Consider the following 20,702-nt stretch of genomic DNA (forward strand, 5'->3'; position numbering starts at 1 on the left):
AACACTGCCAGGGATGGGGCAGCCACAGCTTCTCTGGGCACCCTGTGCCAGCGCCTCAGCACCCTCACAGGGAAGAGCTTCTGCCTAAGAGCTCATCTCAGTCTCCCCTCGGGCAGGTTAAAGCCATTCCCCTTGGCCTGTCCCTACAGGCCCTTGTCCCAAGCCCCTCTCCAGCTTTCCTGCAGCCCCTTCAGGCACTGGAGCTGCTCTCAGGTCTCCCCTTCAGGAGCCTTCTCTTCTCCAGGCTGCCCCAGCCCAGCTCTCTCAGCCTGTACATAGCCTGTAGAAAATACACACTGCTCATCTCAGCAGTATGTCATGTCAAGTTTTAAACCTACAATTCCTCCTCTCCCTGGACGCCCCTCGGCTGTGAGGAAGCACTAAACCAGCAGACACTGCACTGTGCTGATCAACTCAGAAACCAGCTTTACCAGTCAATGCAAAAGGACAGGATCCACCTGCTAGTCCCCACCAGCCATCTGAGTCCTTGGGATCTGTGCCTCAGGAGACAAGCAAGAGCAGAGGCATAACCCAAAGCAGCAGCTCCATCCTTCACAATCCACCCAGTCCTGGTCAGCACAAGGCAGCCCTCATGCCCTGTCAGCTCATCCCCTTTGAGGGCACCACACAGAGTCTCTCCAGAGAAAGGATGGAGCTCTCCGTAGATGCTCGATACAGCAGAAGCATGTAATTTTAATTGAGAGTTTGACATCCTGGGTAACTGACTGCCCACACGCCTGCCTAACACACTGCGGCCAGACCAGCTGAAGAGAGAAAACTCACCAAAAGCAATAAACCCAGCTGCTTTTAGATCCAGCCACAAAAGAGCTTCAGCTACAAAGCTGGACAGGAAGCACAGGTTGTAGCTGCTTCCTACTTGTGGCTTCTCTCATCAGCGAGGTGGCCTTTTCCAGTCACATATCACAGAATGAAGAGATGTACAGAACACAAGAGCTGCCTGGCAGGGGATGCTGCGGGTTTGCTTAGCCCAGTACCTCAGCAGCACGCGCAGTGCGTAAAACACAGCGCTGACACCCTGCAGTGAAACTGTGGCAGCTCAAACACCCCTTTGGTTTCTCTCCTCGTAGCTGCTGGGCTCTCAAACAAGGAGTTAAAGCAGCAGATTAGGCCATGGTGATTCTCACTGAAACCACCATAGGATAAATCCATCCCTTCTTGTTCAGGAGGTGCGAGAGCCATGCACTGAACAGGATTTTGCAAGCTTCGCTGCTGTCTCGGGGTTGCAGTTTGGAATCTGAAGTCCAAGGAGCTCAAACATAGCAGAACTAATTTGGTGCCATAAGTTTCCTCTGTCCATGCATGAGAACGACCCAAGAGTGCTGCAGGAGGAGTGTGCTTTCCTTCTGCACAGAGGAACCCTCCGGGCAGAGAGCACCGCGGCTGCAGCGGGGCTCTGCCCAAGGAGCTCTCCTGCTGTTCCACAGTGCTGGCAGCCCCCATAGAGGTAAAGCCAAGCAGGGTGGAAGGGTTAGGTCCTGCTAAAGCACGTGATGAAAAAGCTTGCTCTTGGTGGGGCTGGAGACAGGCCTGGACTGCAGGGCTGCTTTGCCAGGAGGCTGCAGGGATTCAGGGCAGGAGCTCCCCAAATAAGTGTTCAGAGAGGATGGAATCTAACCCCAGAGGGACAACAGGCACAACAGATCAGCCCCAAATCAAGGAGGATGAGAGAGAAGGAAGGCAGGCAGATACATCAGAGAATTTCACTTGAAAGCTCAATTAAAATAGTCTTGATATTCCATTTCCCTCAATTCAATCTATGAGGTGGGCTGAGCTCCTTAGGCCAACAGATCCTCATGTGGCCTCTTCTCCATTTAATCTGAATTATCACCTGTATCATGTTTACCCCTTAATATACAGCCCTAATGCATGATGTTTCAGGTTCACAATACTGAATAGAACATAAAAGAGGACAGAGAACAGTGGCCTGCACGTGCAAGCAAAACCAAGCCCTAGATGAACAGGAAGAAGAAATCCACTGTCTTTAAATATACTCTCTTTATTCAAATTAAGTATTATGAAGTGATCTTAAACTTCCAAGTTAGACTCAAATGACCTATAAATATGTAACTAACACACCTCATTAAGAGCTAGGATGGCCTGTTTATGGCAGTGAAGATGTAACCCAACAGAAACACAGGATGCAAGAGGTCCAGAGGGGCTGCAAACAGACACAGGATCCGGCTGCTCCATCCGAGCACCCTCAGCACTGCAGAAGCCCAGGGAGGAACCTTTGGGCTTCCACAGGTTGTGATTCTCAGTGAGCAGCATTACTGAGCACAAGGGAGATGTTACACCACTTGCTTCAGCATATTGCAAGCATCTTTACAGATGTATCAGCTTACTGCAAGATGGTTTTTAAATCTATTCCCAAATCTCATGATGAACAAGAGCTGGAAACCTCCAAAACCAACAGGTACAGCCCCAGGCTATGCTTTACAAAAGGTACAAAGGGAAGGAGAACCACTGCTACCCATCCCAAAAGCCCAGAGAGCAGCAGCAGCCCTCCTCTGCATGAGTCCCTCTCCACCACGGGCCCTGCACTGAAACCCCATCAGAGGGAGCATCAGCATGACCCATCAGAGTTAGCTACTTACAGAGAAGTTAGAGGCAAGTCTATGTTCAGAACTGCTGCAAGGCCATTAGACAGGCTAAACCCTACAGATTCTGTTCAGCATAAATGCATGGAGATGCAATTCACTCCCAACCCCACAACAGATGCAGGCAAGGTACACTTAAACTTCACCACAGTGAACAGGAGATGCTAGAGATAAGTTATATGTAAACGTTAACAAAGGCTTCCCTGTTCCAAGCCAGTTACTAAGTCACTGAGGGTTTTCAATGGTGATAATATTGAGTACATAGCAGGAAGGTCCAGAAAGATGCACAGACCCAGAGACTGGTTTGGGTTGGAAGAGACCTTAAAGCTCACCCAGCTCCAACCCCTGCCACGGGCAGGGACCCCTTCCACTAGAGCAGCTTGCTCCAAGCCCCTGTGTCCAACCTGGCCTTGAACACTGCCAGGGATGGGACAGCCACAGCTTCTGTCGGCTTGATGCAGTATGAAAAGACAAGAACTGGGAGGGAACAGGCAACACTGCCACAAGCAAAGGCTTTCAGAAGAGTTTTCTGGTGTCACCAAGCACTCCCTGCACCCACACTCCTCTTACAACACTGCAAGGCCACTTGGATATACTTATAGCCTGCACTCAAACCACACCTGAAGGGCTTTGCTTTTCCAGCTAGGAAGGACATCTGGGCCCAAAACTGTATTGAATTTGGCAGAACCGTGCTGCTTTTGTCCAGGCAGGAGCTCTCAGGGCTGCAGGAGTCACCCAGTGCTGAGCGGCAGCCAGCAGGCACAAAGCAACGCAAGTGCCAGGTACCCATACACGTCCCTCCCTGCCACCTCCTCTGCTCCATGGGAGCCTCATGCAGCTCCTTGCTTCCCAAGAGAAAAGGCCATGATGAGCACAACATTCCACCCCCCTTCCTTTTTCACATCTCCTAGGAGAAGAGGCAAAGGGAAATAATGGAAAACTCAGTGCCACATACTTGCTGAGCTCACTGTGTTGTAGTGAGCCCTGGAAATAGCTGCTTTGGCCAGGAACCTAAAACACTGGATTATCTCCAATAAAGTCCAGTAATAGTGATATTCCCTCCTGAAGCCAGCACCAGCCCCAGATACGTGCAGTGACACAGAGAAGCCTCTCTTCCCAGCAAGTACAGCTCCAAAGCAGCTCCAAGGCCTCTTTTCAGTTCAGACTGCACTGTAAGACAGCAATGCTGCTTTGATGTTAGATGGCTTGGAAAGCTCACCCGAGAGCATAGCAGCTCCAGCAAGGAAACGGGGGTCACTTGTAGCTTTTGTAGAAGCTGAAGGCAGAAAGAGCCCACCAAGGAGCTGTGGTAGGCAGTCGGGTGGCCTTTGGCTGTGACCCGGAGCTTCTCCCTGACAAGGGAGAAAATGGAGATGGATGGAACAAAGGAAAGCAGGAAAAGAGCACAAAAAGGGAATGAATGGTTGGAATTCAGAGAGTGTTTGGGTTAAAGGAGGTCACATATCAGGAGCACTCCCCTGGCCCAGCACTGCTTTCAGGAAGTTCAAGCTCTACAGAAACCCAGTGGACACCTGATTTTGCCTTCAGAGTGGATTATTTGGGGAAAACAACATCAAAACCACACAGATGTCATCTTACAGCTAAGCCAGAGTACGCCGCTTCGTATTTAAAGTCCTTCATCAATCAGTGGCCTCAGCATAGCAACCAAATTCACTGTAATCCTCATCTGTATGGTCTTTCCAGCTCCACTGTGGCCTGTGTGAAGTTGGCAAAGGCAGCTGTCTCCTTGCAGAGCCAAGCTCCCTCTGTGCACTCTGAAGCCCTGGCCAAAAGCGCTGAGCTGCAGCAGGAGCCAAGGAAAGAGGTTTGCCCTTAGCAGAAAAAGATGGCGAAATTAAGGTCTCCATGAAGAAAGCTGGACGCTGGGAAGAGAGGATCAAAAAACCAGTAGACCTTGTGCTTTGACTTGGAATAACTAGGGAAACGCCCAGCTCGGATCACACAGAGAAAGACAACAACGTGCAAATCCTAGCGTCAAAACACAGAATGGTTAGGGGTGGAAAGGACCTTAAGATCATCCAGTTCCAACCTTCTAAATATTCAGATCACCATCACCTCAGAAGGATGAAATTTGTGCCCCAATAGGTATGAAAATTCATTTTGCTTCATTGGTAAAGTGCTTTCTAGACCCTATCTGAAAAAATAATCAAGAGATACAATAACAGGAAAAAAAAAAACTGTGGCTGTAGAATTATAGAATCATAAAAAAAAACATGGAATGCAACCTGGTGAGTCACTGATAACGTGATAATCCTGCTCCCTCGCCACTGGTGCCGTGGCACTTCTGGAATGAGGAAACACCTCTTGGAGAGAGAAGCAAGGCAAATGTACTCACCATCCTGCAGGCTCCTATCCTGCAAAAGGATACTGCAGACCAGCATGAGCAGAAACAAGCAGCTCTCAGGCAACACCTCTGGCTGTGATCCAGCCTAATCCCAATGTTCTGGATCACTCCTCAGGCAGTTCAGCAAGCAAGCTCCATGGCACAACCAAGGATCCATAACGCAATCCAGGACTAGAGCAAGAACCAGCAGCCTCCTCCCCAGTCAGGGCAGTTACATCCTGTGTGCCCATAGCCTGGAATTCAGGATCTGGCAGTCATTTTCCCTAGGGAGGATGAAGCAAGGGCACAGGCTTCTGTGCTGTGGAGGCAAGTGAATGCAGAGGCTGGGAATCCAGAGCACTGTTCTGGATCTCTGTGCTGTCACCAGCAAAATTCATCCAGTGGATGCTGGAAGTTCCCAACCAGCTGCCACATTAACATATGGCTGAAGGCTTAAAAGGGCTTAAGGGTGAAATATCTTATTAGCAACACCAGGAAAAGTCTTCCGCAGATAACTGCTGAGAAGTGGTTTCGGGGAAGTTCCCCATAAATAAGCTTCCAGTTGCCATTTTTCAGCAGTGCTGCCAGTCTCTCGCAGTGTGTCAGTGAATGCCTTATTTGTCTTTCGGAGGCTTTTGAGGTTTGTTTTGGTTTAGTAGTGAGACACAATGGGAAATACCTCCTCGCAGGATTACATTCCCTATCCTAATGATCAAGTATTTTCACTAAAGCAAGGAAAAGGGAACATTCGATTAGTCCTATTCAAGACCATTCCTTTAGCTATTGATGTAAATAACTACTTCTATTTCTGTATCACTAGAAGGATATAGACAGAGATGGATAAATCGTCTAATAAGATTTTGCTTGGGAGTAAATCCAGCAGAAGGTAACCTGGACAACAAAAGAGAAGCTGATTTTTCCACTGAAAAACAGTTACTTGATTTTATGTGCTTCCTTCTCCCATATATTCCCTGTGAAGGTGGCAAAGCACTGCCACAGGGTGCCTGGAGAAGCTGTGGCTGCCCCATCACTCGTAGGGCTTAAGGTCAGGTTGGACAGGGCTTGGAGCAAGCTGCTCTAGTGGAAGGGGCTGGATGAGCCTTAAGACCCCTTCCAAGCCAAACCAGGCTGACTCTGTGATACACAGACAAGGGCTGCAATGGTCCAACACAACTGGCAGCAATCAGCAGTGCAACACCCCACGCTGCACAACCCGTGTCAGGCAAAGCCTGTTCATTAGGTGGTGACTAATGCTAGGGGGGCCTCATTGGGAAGCAGCAGGATTATTGATCCGTGTCAGCAAAGGGTGGTCAGGCAGTGGAACACGCTGCCAGGGAAGTGATGGAGTCACTGTCCCTGAGGGTATTTAATGTGGCACCTGGGGACATGGGGTAGTGGTGGCTTTGGCAGTGCTGGGATAACAGTTGGGCTTTATGCTCTTAAAGGCCTTTTCCCACCTAAAGAACTCTGTGATCCCAATCTCTCCCTCATTACATGGCCTAGCTCAAGGGAGCTGGCAGAACCCTGGTTTTGAGGTATTTAGAAGTTAAATAAGCAACAGACTATTATTCTCAGTTTTCCTATCATTTACCATTATAATACCCACTTTCAGGGCCCTTTGCTCATGTTGAAATGTATCAATCCTGGGAAAACACCCTTGGACTGACGGTATTCCCATGCAAGCTGAAGCTGTCCTTTCCAGTACGCAGCAGCTGGTAGCAAGGAAAGTTACTCAGATTTGTATGGCTTTCCCTGAAGGCCTTCCAGCAACAATGTGAACAAGAAACCCACATCATGTTATAAAAAACAGATGAAAGGAAAACCAAGAGGCTGGCAGGGTCTTTCATCTCCAGGACTTAAAAATGCATCTGTAGGACAAATACTTGTGATTCCTCGTGAAGCTACACCAGCCTCAGCAGCAGCTCTGGGCTCTAAACCAGAGCAGCAGAGACCTGGCAGGACCGTGGGCTGGAGTCTGGAGGATGCTGCATCCCTTTTGAAGCTTTATAGGGAAAGTTTTCTTCAGAGAAGTTTAAGTCGGGACAGGATTTCTTTTCCAGAGAGAAGGTAGCAGCTCTGGTGTAACTAACTCCAGCTAATCCGGATTTATCCCAGGTACACCAGCACCTTGTGCTGCCTGCACAAAATGAGCGGCAAAGTAACAAGTGGAAGGACTCAGAGAAGAGTCATGGAATGGTTTATGTTGGAAGGGACCTTAAAGCTCACCCAGCTCCAACCCCTGCCACGGGCAGGGACACCTTCCACTGGAGCAGCTTGCTCCAAGCCCCTGTGCCCAACCTGCCCTTGAACACTGCCAGGGATGGAAGAGGCAGAAGCCTGACTGGAGCCATTCCGTGCCCCTGGCTCCAGCCTCAGCTCTGGGGGCATCACCCCTGGCAGCTCACACCATGCTTGCATTTGAACACAGTTTCCCCACGGGCACAGCTGACAGCTCACCAGAGACCCACATCAGAGTCCAGCCCACGCTTACAAGATGCTGCCACCAAGCACAACATCCCCAGTGCCCTCACAGAAGTTATTGGGCATTTTCAGTGTCAGGAAATGGTTTCACCTTTTAAGCACAGGCTCAGCACAGCCCAGGTGTGCTGAAGAGGATTGTGCTGCATGGGGTGAGCACTGGTGCTCATGGAGGGGGCACCACTTCCATCCAAACCCCCTCTGTGACATGTATTCCTTTCAGCAGACACTGAGGCCAGTTGTATCTGGCATCTCAGAGCCATGGATCAGTTCTTCTCTGCTTGATGCCACTCCCTTTCCTTTTGGGCTTCATCTGGCACACAGATACACACCTTGAGCCTGGACCTGCATTCAGCATTCACAATATCTGCATCATTAACATAAAAGCACCACTTCCACATTCATGCTCCCAGTCCCACCATAAACAGGCTTTTCTTGCAAATAAAGTCCTTGCCAAGTAGTATCCTGTCTGGCTGTGCTCTGTTTAACTGAATCATTTGCTAGGACTGAATGACTACAGCCTGTATTAAATGCTGAGGTTATCAAACAGGCACTTGTACGAATTCCTGCTGTGTGGCTCCCGGGTCTGTGTGGGCTGGCTGCTCTCCTGGAGTGCTGCAGCACCATGGAAACATTGGGTGGGAGATGTCTGCTCCTCACTGCATGAATGGCTGACAGATAGCAGCCCAACCCATGGAATTAAGCCCTGCTGGCTGATGAATTCTGATGAGCTGCTGCACTGTTCCTGTTGGGTTAATGTCTGGCATTAGCCAATGTCTGGGTTAGACTCGACAATGTCCTTGTCTGTTATCACTTTGGAAAGCTTTAGTGTCAGGAGGTATGGATCTGTAGGACAGGTAGTAGGTAATACCCCAGTTTTAACAGAGGTGAAACCCTTTCAACCCAAGGGAGAATTTCGGTTAAGAAAGGGAAGAATTCAAATCCCTGGAGTGATCAAAAGCACTAATGACATCATTCTTTTCCTTTTAAATTTGTATTTTTATGGCAAGGCTAGTTCCCTAAACCCTTTGCTGTTAGAATTGTCAAGGAAATAGAGCTTAAGCATTCTTATTCAAAACTATCATCAGGAAATACAGGTAGTTACAAACCAATTCTTCATATGCCTCAAGTGTGGGTTGTTCAGTATCTTGCAGGACAGAGCCCTGGAGCTCACCGAGCAGCAGCTTTGGGAGGTGCCTTTCCTGAAGCCTGGTTTGTGCTGCACGATTCACCCCACTGACAGCGTTCAGGAGGTTGGTTGATCTTTGCAGATATGCTTTCTCTGCCCATAGGAGTTTGTGACACCTTCTCTGCATGCCTTACTGTGCTGCAGGGTATTGCTGGATGTCCCATGTACATTGCTCAGCACCCTGTGACCGTTTGACAAGTAAAAAATTGGAGTCACTACCCCTAAAAATACAAATGAGAGACAAATGCATTCTGTAAATGGGATGAGACATATCATACCAAAGCACAGCATCAATCCCTTTCAGATCTAATGTTCACTTGCAGTTGAACAGATGAGCTTTACAGTGCACTGGAATGCTGATGGCACAGGGACAGTGAGTTTCCCAAAGTTCCTTCCACTCACTAACACAGCAGCATCTTCCTGGAGTGTGCACGCCTCAGCTTCTCACTGCTGCCTTTGGGACTGGTTCAGCCTGCTCTTGACACTGGCTGGACTGGTGTTTATCTGAATGTGAACAAGGAACAACTGGGCTTGAACTGGATTTAATTCATAGACTTGTAGAAGATCAAGTTGGAAGAGACCTCAAGGATCATCTGGTCCAACCTTTCAAGGCAAAGCACAACCTAGACTTGATGTGCCAGCACCCTGTGCAGCTGAATTTTCACAGAAATCATAGAACCACAGACTGGTTTGTGTTGGAAGGGACCTGAAAGCTCCTCCAGTTCCAGCCCCCGCCACGGGCAGGGACACCTTCCATTAGAGCAGCTTGCTCCAAGCCCTGTTCAACCTGGCACGTTTTAACCACCAAATTCTATTCCTTAAAACATCAGAAATCATACAATGAATTTCACTAAATCATAGAATCACAGAATAGTTAGGGTTGGAAAGGACCTGAAGATCATCCAGTTCCAGCCCCCTGACATGGGCAGGGACACCTCACGCTAAACACTAAATCAGAAAGGTTTTGCCAGTTTATAAGAGCAGAGCACCAAGTGTGGCATCAAAGCTGAAGCTGACTCTCAGCCTCACATTAAATACCAGTCTAAATCCAAACTTGGGATCTATTATGTAGCCAGATAACGTTTTAAGGATCCACTGTTCCTCAAAAGTTTTCTTGGCACTTTAAGCACAGCAAGCTCTAAAGCATTATAAAGTGCTTTCCTGGTTTTAATTGGAACACATATGGAGGAACTGAACTCTGTCTGCAGGTGACAGACAGAGAGTCTGGAAGGTTTCTATCCAACCTGCCTGTATGAGAGCAGGGAAACAAGAGCCCACATGAGAAGGGGGGAGATTGCTTGGTCGTTGCGCCCACCCCCTTCGTGATTTCTGCCAGAATGCTCCAGGCATCCTTAGATAAGCAAACAAATGGTGCTCATGTCATTTATCATTGTCATTAATATAACATGCCAATGGAAGCTTCCAGTAAGCCTTTTTGGTTTTGCTTTTCTAAAATGAGACAGACTTGAGCCAAATGCCAGATTTCTAACAAGGCATTTCTGAACACCTGCACAATTCCAGGTCTGTATCTGGGCTGGGACCGAATTTTGTCTCTGTGCCCTTTTCAGATATGCACAGGAAAGCCTGGATCTACTCAGTGTCACAAACTTCCAGTGTTCAAAATCCAGGTTTGAGCTATACACCCTGCACTCATCTCTGCTACCAGAGAGGGACAGCACCTACAAAGCCTTTAGGAAAAGAACTACTGTAGCTTCATGCCTTCCCTATTCCCTATTTCACCAGGCAGTTCCCTACAGATCAGAGCAGGAATAGTGCCTACCCCTTCATCTGAAGGAAGCAGGACACTGTCCTACAGATGCTGCTGACTCCACTAACAGCCCATTGCTTACTTCCTTAATATTGCCCTTTCTGTGTACAAAGCACAAGGATATTACTAAACCTCACTTAGACAGGAATGCAGTGCTGCTGGATCCTCAGAGTCTTGCTTTCAGAGAGCCAAAAGAAATGGGCCTGTATTTTCTCCCACAGGTGCTCCATACCAACATGTACAAGCATCTCCTGCAGCTACACTTGCAGAGCTCACACAGAGCCTACAAGCAGCACAGGCTCCCTCACTCTGGGGCACATAAGTACCAGCAACACAGCCCAGCTGCCCATTGACCATCACTGTCCAGCCCTGCAAGAGCTGTGTGTGCTCCTGCTGCTGGGAATGCTGGAGATCACCCTCCCCACCTCTGGCTCTGTGTGCTTGCCTTGGAAAATAACACCACAATTACATCTGGAAAACCATCTGAACTCAGTAAAGCGAGAGCTAAACACAGCCATGATCATTTCATAATACATCTGCTTATTCTCTACACTTGTTAAGAGAATGACACCGTTATCTAGATTTTAAACCTCCATAAACTCCCTTTCAAATGTTCATCTGATGAAGGAAGAGTTTGGTTTCCCACGAGACCTATGGTCCAAACAGAAAAGCCTTTTATCAGCCAAGCAGGTTTATCACTAAACTGCAGTCCTTCCCCCCATGTTTATCAGGCTGTAGGTAAACACGTTTGGGCATTGTCACTCATGTGGAGAAGCCTCCCCGTAAGAAGAGTTGCCCATTGTCTTAATAGTTCACCTATACATACACATATATATGAGGATGGAAGAGCCGTGATCTAACAGCTTCAGAAGCTGAACTGCCAAAGGCAGCACTGCTTAGAAGAAATGTTCCAAATGCTGCCCAGAGTTTAACCCACACTGAAATCCGGAGTAGCTGTGCAGCTCTGGGCTCTGAAAGGGCAGGATTAACGTAAATACTGCACGGCTTTGCCTGAGCTCCAGTCGGAAAGCGTTTAACGCCGCAGCTTCCTCCAGCCTGAATCCAGGTTACAGATTTAAGGAGCATTTCTGACAGCTCCAGTGCACTCCTCCCCATTAACAGCAATGTGAATGCCCTGCAAAGAATAATTAACATTAATGAAAGAAATTACTGCACAAATGGAGACCTCAAGCCCTTGGGGTGAAAAGCAGAGCTCAGATGGTGACTGGGGATGTCTGTGGACATCTGCGACAAGTAGTTGAGTAAAAAATGCACACATGAAGCTGAAAAATATACGTAGCTGGTACTGCAAAAGCATGACTCCTTCAGATGGCTCCTTGACTATAGAAATGTGGGCAGCTTGGCACATTTCCATCAGCATCATTCAAATGTAAAGCAAAAAGCAAATACATTTTCAGTCTATTACTACACTTCTGGCTTCGCTGAATCTACGTACATAGAGCCAGTCTAACATTAGAGCTGTTGGAAGTGCGTTATCGGGGGGGGAGATTTGGCTCAAAGGAGCAGACACCAAGCTGATGATGGGTGGATGGGGCTGGTTGTATTTCCTGGTACTGGGATTGCTCACCACTGCAGACTGGCGGTTTCATCAGAAAGCATTTGGAGTTTCATTACTGCTCCTATTCTGCTAGAGGTAGAAAAGAGATCGCCTGCAATGTTTAAATACAAGCCCAGAGGGAAAGCCTCACTTTCCTAAAGCAGCATTTAACCTGGAGCTCAGGCACTCACAGGAGAGAGAGGAGAGCTCCTAGGTGGACCAAGGGCATGACCTCCATCTACCAGAATCTCCATGCTACTAACTGCCCTGGACAGGATGTTTTACTGCTCATAAATATTCACCAGGCCAGAAACAGAAGCTGAGAAGAAACCAGGGCATGAATATCTCCAACTGGCTGGAAAAAGAGACTGGAACAACTTTGAAGGAAAGTTGCACTTGGGGCATATGCCTAAGATGAGACGAGCCAGGCTTCCGAGATGGACACAAAGGCTTGTATTGATTAAGATACACCATCAAATGAGGTCCAACAGGAGACTACTACAAGTTCCCTGCTGTCCTCTGGAGCAGCTCCCAGCTCCATCATGTTGATCTCTGCTTCTGCTTACATCTCTCCTAAGCTCTCTAGTTATTCTACTCTTCATAAGCCAGTTACTTACACAGGTAGGGCCAAGCTCTTCACCTCCTCAACTGCCCCAAAACCACTAAACCTTCACGTTCTGAGGCTCTTAGCTCAGTTAATCGTAGAATCATAGAATAGTTAGGGATGGAAAGGACCTTAAGATCATCCAGTTCCAACCCCCCTGCCATGGGCAGGGACACCTCACACTAAACCAGGTCACCCAAGGCTCTGTCCAACCTGGCCTTGAACACCGCCAGGGATGGAGCATTCACAACCTCCCTGGGCAACCCATTCCAGTGCCTCACCACCCTCACAGGAAAGAACTTCTTCCTTAGATCCAATATAAACTTCCCCCGTTTCAGTTTTAACCCATTACTCCTTGTCCTGTCACTACAGTCCCTAATGAAGAGTCCCTCCCCAGCATCCCTATAGGCCCCCTTCAGACACTGGAAGCTGCTCTGAGGTCTCCTCACAGCTTCTCTTCTCCAGGCTGAACAGCCCCAACTTTCTCAGCCTGTGTTCATACAGGAGGTGCTCCAGCCCCTGAGCATCCTCGTGGCCTCCTCTGGACTTGTTCCAACAGTTCCATGTCCTTTTCATGTTGAGGACCCCAGAACTGCACACAATGCTCCAGGTGAGGTCTCACAAGAGCAGAGTAGAGGGGCAGGATCACCTCCTTCGCCCTGCTGGTCACGCTCCTTTGGATGCAGCCCAGGATACGGTTGGTTTCTGGGCTGCAAGCACACACTGAAGCCGGCTCATGTTCATTTTCTCATCAACCAACACCCCCAAGTCCTTCTCCTTGGCCTGCTCTGAATCTCTTCTCTGCCCAACCTGTAGCTGTGCCTGGGATTGCCCTGACCCAGGTGTAGGACCTTGCACTTGGCATGGTTAAACTTCATGAGGTTGGCATCAGCCCACCTCACAAGCATGTCGAGGTCCCTCTGGATGGCATTCCTTCCCTCCAGGGTATCAACCGAACCACACAGCTCCGTGTCATCGGCAAACTTGCTGAGGGCGCACTCAATCCCACTGTCCATGGCAGCGACGAAGACGTTGAACAAGACCGGTCCCAACACCGATCCCTGAGGGACCCCACTCGTTACTGGTCTCCAGGCGGACATTGAGCCATTGACCACAACTCTTTGCATGTGGCCATCCAGCCAGTTCTTTATCCACCGAGTGGTCCATCCATCAAATTGATGTCTCTCCAATTCAGAGACAAGGATGTCGTGTGGGACAGTGTCGAACGCTTTGCACAAGTCCAGGTAGATGCCGTCAACTGCTCTACCCCTGTCCATCAGTTCCACAGCCCCATCATAGAAGGCCACCAAATTGGTCAGGCAGGATTTCCCCTTAGTGAAGCCCTGCTGGCTGTCACCAAGCACCTTGTTGATTTTCATGTGCCTTAGCATGCCTTCCAGGAGAATCTGCTCCAAGATGTTGCCAGGCACAGAGGTGAGACTGTCTGGTCTGTAATTCTCCAGGTCACCCATTTTCCCCTTCTTAAAAATGGGGGTTATATTTCCTTTTTCCAGTCATTGGGAACCTCACCTGAAGTTCTTTCAGTCTGGCTGAGCAGTTCTTTCAGGCTGTCAGAATCTGCTCTGCTGAAATAGAGGACTTAAATTTAGCCTTCTATTTAAACAAAATAACCTGCTATTGCATGAAGGTCATTTTTAACAACAAGCTCCAACAATTTTAGAATAGCATCTCCTTTTTTGAGTTGGTGAATATTTATGCTAAAACACTGTTGGCTACAAACTGAGTAGTTGTAATGTGATAAAGGGCTGATAATAGTGTACAGTGACCTAGAAATAAAGTAAGACTGGCATTTTTGTCCATAGCTTACAAGCAAATTAAGAACAGAAATGTAAAACAGTTTAACTCCATACCATTAACTCAAGCCCTACTCATAGTAAACTACACTGTAGCACTGCTATGAGCCTGCAGCAAGCATGTGAGACTTGCACTGATGGAATGCTCCTGGAAAAGTACTGTCAGTGCCAGAGCCTGCACAGCAAGGGCAGTGCTGCTCCTGACCCCACAGAGGGAATGCTCACAGAAATCCCTTCTTTGAATGTATATTGCAGTGAACTTTCGTATCAATGCAGCAGGGTGCACATGGCAAGCAGCAGCACAAGTGCACAGTGCTTTATTTAGCTTTACAAGAACCAGCACATATGCTCTGGAGCTCAGAACCATTAAGCAATGTAATTAAAGTGCAAGTAAGGAGCTCCTTGTGGCAGTGAGGTTTGGGTCACCTCCTCTTCCCTGCCCCAACAGCAGCCCTCCCTGTGCCAGAAGCATGGCTATGCTGTGTCAGCTGTGGGGACATTCACCAAGCCTCTCACTTGCTCAATGCATTAATCCTGTCCTTGTTTGCATGGCCAAGTTGTTCCTTCCACCTCCCCCCAGGGGGTTGCTGAGAGACTGTTGTTTCTAATCAAATCATGGTGATTTTCAAGTGCTTCCCTCTCTAGTTAGAATATCTCTTTTTTTCTGCATTTGCCCTCCACGCAAATACTTGCATAAATAAGGTCTACCTGCTAGAAACTTCCTGCATACACAGCACCTATGGGTCAGGAAGAATCACAGTATCAGGGACACCTCATAGGGGAAGGAGATGGACAGAGCTGGCTGCTATGGAATAGAAAGCCTGTATTGTCCCTTCTGTCAGCACTGCCAGCCCAGGCAGCCACTTGCACAGATGCTCTGGGACTCCCTCCACATGGTCCCCACCTGCCTGGCTGCTCCTTCTGCTTGCCAGGAGGCTCCATAAACAGGAGGGGACAGGAGCAACACAAGGGCTTCCACCGTGGCTCCTGCTTCCATTGCCTTCTCCTTTTGCCCAGGGAGGTACTCTGTTTCCAAGCAGCACAAAACCAGAGGACTGTTTCAAGGTCAGTTTTGCAGGATTCAAGAGAAACCCAAATAGAAGTGGCACCTGCCTTCACCACTAAGCTACAGCACACGAGAAGCTTTCAGAGCAAGACTAACAAGAGAGAGAGGAGCAAAAGCCACATCACTTTTACAGTTCTTTTCCTTTGACTAGAATAAAGGTTCTTCTTTAATTTGAATTCCTACTTGAGCTCCTGCTCCAAATCCCAGCCTGTGAACACAGACAGCTCAGGACTTGTGGATTTCAAGGACTTCTCAATTCCTTCTTTTTCTCTTCGTCATCCTTGGCTATTTCCCAGACATTCAGGAAAGCTTTCACACCCTCACTGGGCCTGCAGGATAATTTGCCCAAGGAAATGGGGACCGTATCAGCCTACTTGAGGAATTCAGGGACCACACACACACACACACCAGCCACTACCACCTCTGTCTGCTGCTGAGCATCACTGCATGATTCATTCTCCCTGAGCAAGACAGTTACCAGGCTGCCAAGCAAGATAGCTTTGCAGATTTCAACCTGTGACAACATGAATTGGAACTAACACATCCCCAACAAGATGATGCCTAAACCACCCCATTACAAGCAAAAACTTTACTGCCATAAAACGATGCCTAATGACTCAAAGCGTTAAGTTCTCTTTGAAAAAAAAAAGGCTCATCTTTTTTCCTATGGGGACAAAGCAGCAAATGCAGCGAAAATACTTACACTGTGATGCCAGCAACACCGACAGGGAAGCTGGCAAAACCAACCCTGCTACTGTACAACAGGATATTGATGACATAGTACTGCTACAGCCTGACGGGGAAAGTAACATGAGAATTGCATCAGCGCTTATTAAAGCCGACCCTTGGCCGCGAAGTCGCGTTTCACACATAAAGCAGTTTTCAGCGCTCCAGCTGGCCTTGGGAGCAGCTCTTGAGGATTAGAAAGGGGCAACACCGTCACCGTGTGGCCGAAAGCGGCCATGTCACAAGAACGCGATACACCGAGTCCTGCCTGCAATCCCGAAAAGCAACTGCTTGCTGCATTTCCTTCCTTCATCACTCAGACACTCCGCAGGCTGCTGAATTCACGTGAAGAAAGCACGGATGCATATGGGTACCTACGGACTTCTGCTATTTCCCCCCTGTGCAGTACATGGCATCATACATTAAACTCCATAAAATCCATACATGGATTATAGAATCACAGACTCCCAGCCTGGTTTGGGCAGAATGGGACCTCATAGCTCCTCCAGCTCCAACCCTTGCCACTGGCAGGGACCCCTTCCACCAGAGCAGCTTGCTCCAAGCCCCTGTGTCCAACCTGGCCTTGAACACTGCCAGGGATGGGGCAGCCACAGCTTCTCTGGGCACCCTGTGCCAGTGCCTCAGCACCCTCCCAGGGAAGAGCTTCTGCCTAAGAGCTCATCTCAGTCTCCCCTCAGGCAGGTTAAAGCCATTCCCCTTGGCCTGTCCCTACAGACCCTTGTCCAAAGCCCCTCTCCAGGCTTCTTCTAGATTACACTGCAGTTATCCCCAATCCTCCCCGTGTTTTTCAGGTATTAACAAGACTACAGCTACCATACAAAGGTGTGCTGGGAGGAGGATGAGAACAGGGAATGTGCACTGACAAACACCAGTGGAGTGACAAGGTTGGGTCAGAAACAGATTGTGGCCCTACAGTTCACCACTTGGCTTGGCACTGATAGTGTTCTTCCAAGCAGCCAGGTAGAAACAGGCTGTTTTCAAAGCTTTGCTTCAAATCACAACAAAACGTCTTTACAGGATGGAAACAGCTCACACCCAGGTAATATGCCAAGCAATAGGAAATGAGCTCTTCTTGCTGCAGCAGTCCCTGGGTCAGCTTCTAAGCAGCTCCATGTACACCAAGGAGCAAGAGGAGTGCACCTTCTGCAACAGAGATGGTCCTCTCTGCCTGGGCATGTCTCCTCTCCAGGCAGAGCTCACAGGAAGCGGCAGCATGCAGTCCTCCAAGCCTTCACATAAAACCATAGAGTTAGGGTTGGAAGGGAGCTTAAGATCATCTAGTTCCAACATGCTGGAATTTTCCTGACCAGGTAAATCATTAAAGTCACCCCAGGCCCAGCAAGTGGTTATTCACCAGTGTGAAACAGCCTGAAGTGGCTGGATGCAGGAGACTAACCAGACAGGAACTCCCAGTGATTTCCTATCTTGTGCTTAAACTTCCCAAACATCCCTGAAGGGATTTGTAGTATTTGAAAACACTACGGACTGTTCCCAAGAACAGTTTGGGTTTTCTTCATTTGTTCTCCTGTTGCTTTACTCAGGCTGCCTGGATCTTCAGGGTCTTTTTATTGGGTCAAGAGATGAGTTATCCAGATTTTCAGTTGAAGCAGTGCAGCCCCAGATGATGGAAGCAGCAGTAAGAGCCTTAAGACTGTGAGCATGCAAAAGGTGCTGACTTTGTGCTGGAGCCCTTTAGACACTACAGAAGGTCTAGGAAAAGCCTGAAAGAAATCTGTGTAAATGTTTAGTTGCATTTCCTAGTGATGAAGACAGTTTCTTCCTTGGTTCCTGCCAATACCACCTTTTCCCAATGTTGCTTAACATGCCCGAGAGCTAGCACCTTCCACACAAGGCACATCTGCATTTCAGAGACTGGCAGAGAGAAGCACCAAGAATCACCCAGATGAATGCCTGTAAACATCTACAATATTCATGTTTCCCAGTGCTTCCAAATTGCTTTCATTGTAGCGACAATGAAAACTCTAGTCTGAGCACTCTCTCCTTTGCATACAGGTACCTGCCTTTCCCTAACAGCCAGGAGTTGTGACTACACATGGGGAGACAACCATACTCCATGTGTCACCCCATCCTTCGGTATCCTGAGCGACTGGCCTCCAAACCACTGCTGTATGAAGCATTTTAAAGTGTACTTTGTGAGAATGGCTGTGACCAAATGAATGATTTAGTAACCAAGTGTTTGGAGTGAAGCAGTTGAGTAAAGCCGCAGAGGGCATGAGCAACTGGGCTGGATTTGAGCAGCAGCTGCTCCACATTTGTAGAATAATAGATCTGATGAACATATTTGTGAGGAAAACTGGGCACAGCTGGGATGCAGCTCAAACGAGAAACAGCAAATTGGGAGCAACTGCATCGAAGGGTTGGTTTTCAGACCAACTCCACTAAAGCTGCGTGTAATTGGGTTTGGGGGTTTTAATGTAATAGTTTGGCAGACAAGGGAAGCAGGGAGAAAATGCCTGTGTCTGAAGTAATCACTATGTAAAGGTCTGCAGCAGAGTCAGAAAATCAGTGTTCTTTTAGAGTACAGAAGTAATTCAATTGAGTTCAATAAAAACTATATGAACAGACATATTGAAGAGAAATTCTGTGCTTTTCCAGAGAAACACCACACATTAAAGCTCATGGCATACTAAGTACAGATATTAAATCATCAGGGCAAACTTTCAGTTGCTGTTACACCCAAAAGGAACCTACAGTTTGCACCTTGCCTTCTAAAAGTCATCTCAGGAGTGGACGTCGCACAGCACAGGAGTCAAGATTTGCACAAAGCTGTTGGAAAAGCACGTACCAATGGATTATTGGAGATTCAGTGCCATAAAAACATAACTGTGCCACAGTTATCAGTAAACAGCATACAACTGAAATTATATTTCTGAAAGATACGAGGTGAAATAATATTGTTTCATCAGCTTGGGAGATTCATCAGCTTAGTTCCACTAAGCAAAGCCAAAACCAAATCATACAGGCACACCTATGTTGGATCAATAGAGATAAGAGTCCTTGCAGGATGGAAACAGCCCTGATCACTGCTTCATAGTGTAACTCATTAACTACAGATAGCCACATTCCTGAGGCCATCTCCCACCAGTACCAGGAGGCTGCCTCAGGAGCAGCCCCCACACTGTACTGGTGAATGGGGACAGCCCATTCTGGGTGCAGGACTCTGCACTGCTCCTTTCCTTTCTCTACTGTATAATGAGCTACAATCCTCTACTCATCCTTACTCCCTTCCAGACCAGAAAAAACTGATTGAAACCCCATGTAGTTAGCTATTTTCCCCCTATTTTGATCTATTTTCTTTTACTGAGAAAGTAAAAGGATGTCCAGCCTCCCCAGATGAAGCTGTTGGATAATTTGGGACATCACCAGTTCCTTATTTCACCACGTATTTCCAAAGAGCTAATAGACTGGCATAAGCAAGAACAGCAAAAAGCACTGACATTCCATCAAACATTCAAATACAGGGGTGAGGGTGGTTATTATTATAGCTGTAACCAAAATGATTTGGGAAATGCTTTTCAGAGAGGAGATGAATATCCAGAGGAACTTCCTCCTGTCTGGAGAGAAGAGTCCCTCCAGGTAGATCTGTGCTCTGATGAAGGAGCTGGATCCCACAGCAAGTAAACATGTTTTACCAACACCATGGAGTGAGTAAGCAGCTTCCCTGCTCCTTCTGTGCACCCAAGCTAGCAAGAAGTGAACACACCTGAATCCCTTCACTAAACTATACTTAATACCCACTATTTAATTAAGTCTTAAGCTAAATGACTGGGGGAGAAAGAGCACAAGTTAATTAAGAGATCACCATGGAGGATATAAAACCCCTTTGACAGAACAATACATAATATATGAAAGACAAAGCAAAAGGGCTCTAATTTCAGATTGGCTCCAGAATACCTCAAGCCTCACGCTGTCTGTATTAATTAAGTGTGTTTGAAGTCAGGACATCTCATGCCTCCACATACAAAGGCTTGTATTTACAACTACAGCTTTAGATACATAGCACCAACACTTAACAGATTCAGGTAGAGCAGGTGAAATGGATACTGCCATGTCATTTTTAGATGCAGTACCTTTGAACCCTATTAAAAATAAAATAGGCTTTCATTAAAGCTGCAGCCTTCATCTAAGACGGTTGCAAGCACTAGTTGTTAATTATAGATTAAACATTGCCACAAGACTTTGTACTTGAAGCTAACCCACATCAACCGAGCTCCAAGCTCAGCGTTTGAGAATTCCAAGATCACACAGCATCAGGCACATTCAAATTGTTTGCACGTACTTGGATTCTCTTGCAAAGAGGCTCTTCGTGCACATCACCCTATAGTAGCATCACGCTCATCTTACAACTACTCCTGCTAGATCTGCTTACACTGTTACACACAATCCTCTCATCCACTTAAAATTATTTCCTTTAGAGCAATTAGTAATAATAGATAGCTATTAAATGATTATTTCTACACTAACATTGTTTCAAACATGCCTTCTAAATATTTTT

General features: G+C 47.6%; 1 long non-coding RNA gene across 3 annotated transcripts in view; it reads right to left on the reverse strand.

The window, feature by feature from the left end:
- The window catches only part of LOC134162387 (uncharacterized), a 77,153-nt gene that overhangs the window by 56,074 nt on the left and 377 nt on the right, over positions 1-20,702 (reverse strand). The gene's annotated exons all lie outside the window — the stretch shown is intronic.

This window comes from Pezoporus occidentalis, unplaced genomic scaffold (genome assembly GCF_034315485.1).
Source record: "Pezoporus occidentalis ecotype Australia unplaced genomic scaffold, CSIRO_AGI_Poc_V1 ctg188, whole genome shotgun sequence".
NCBI lineage: Eukaryota > Metazoa > Chordata > Aves > Psittaciformes > Psittacidae > Pezoporus > Pezoporus occidentalis.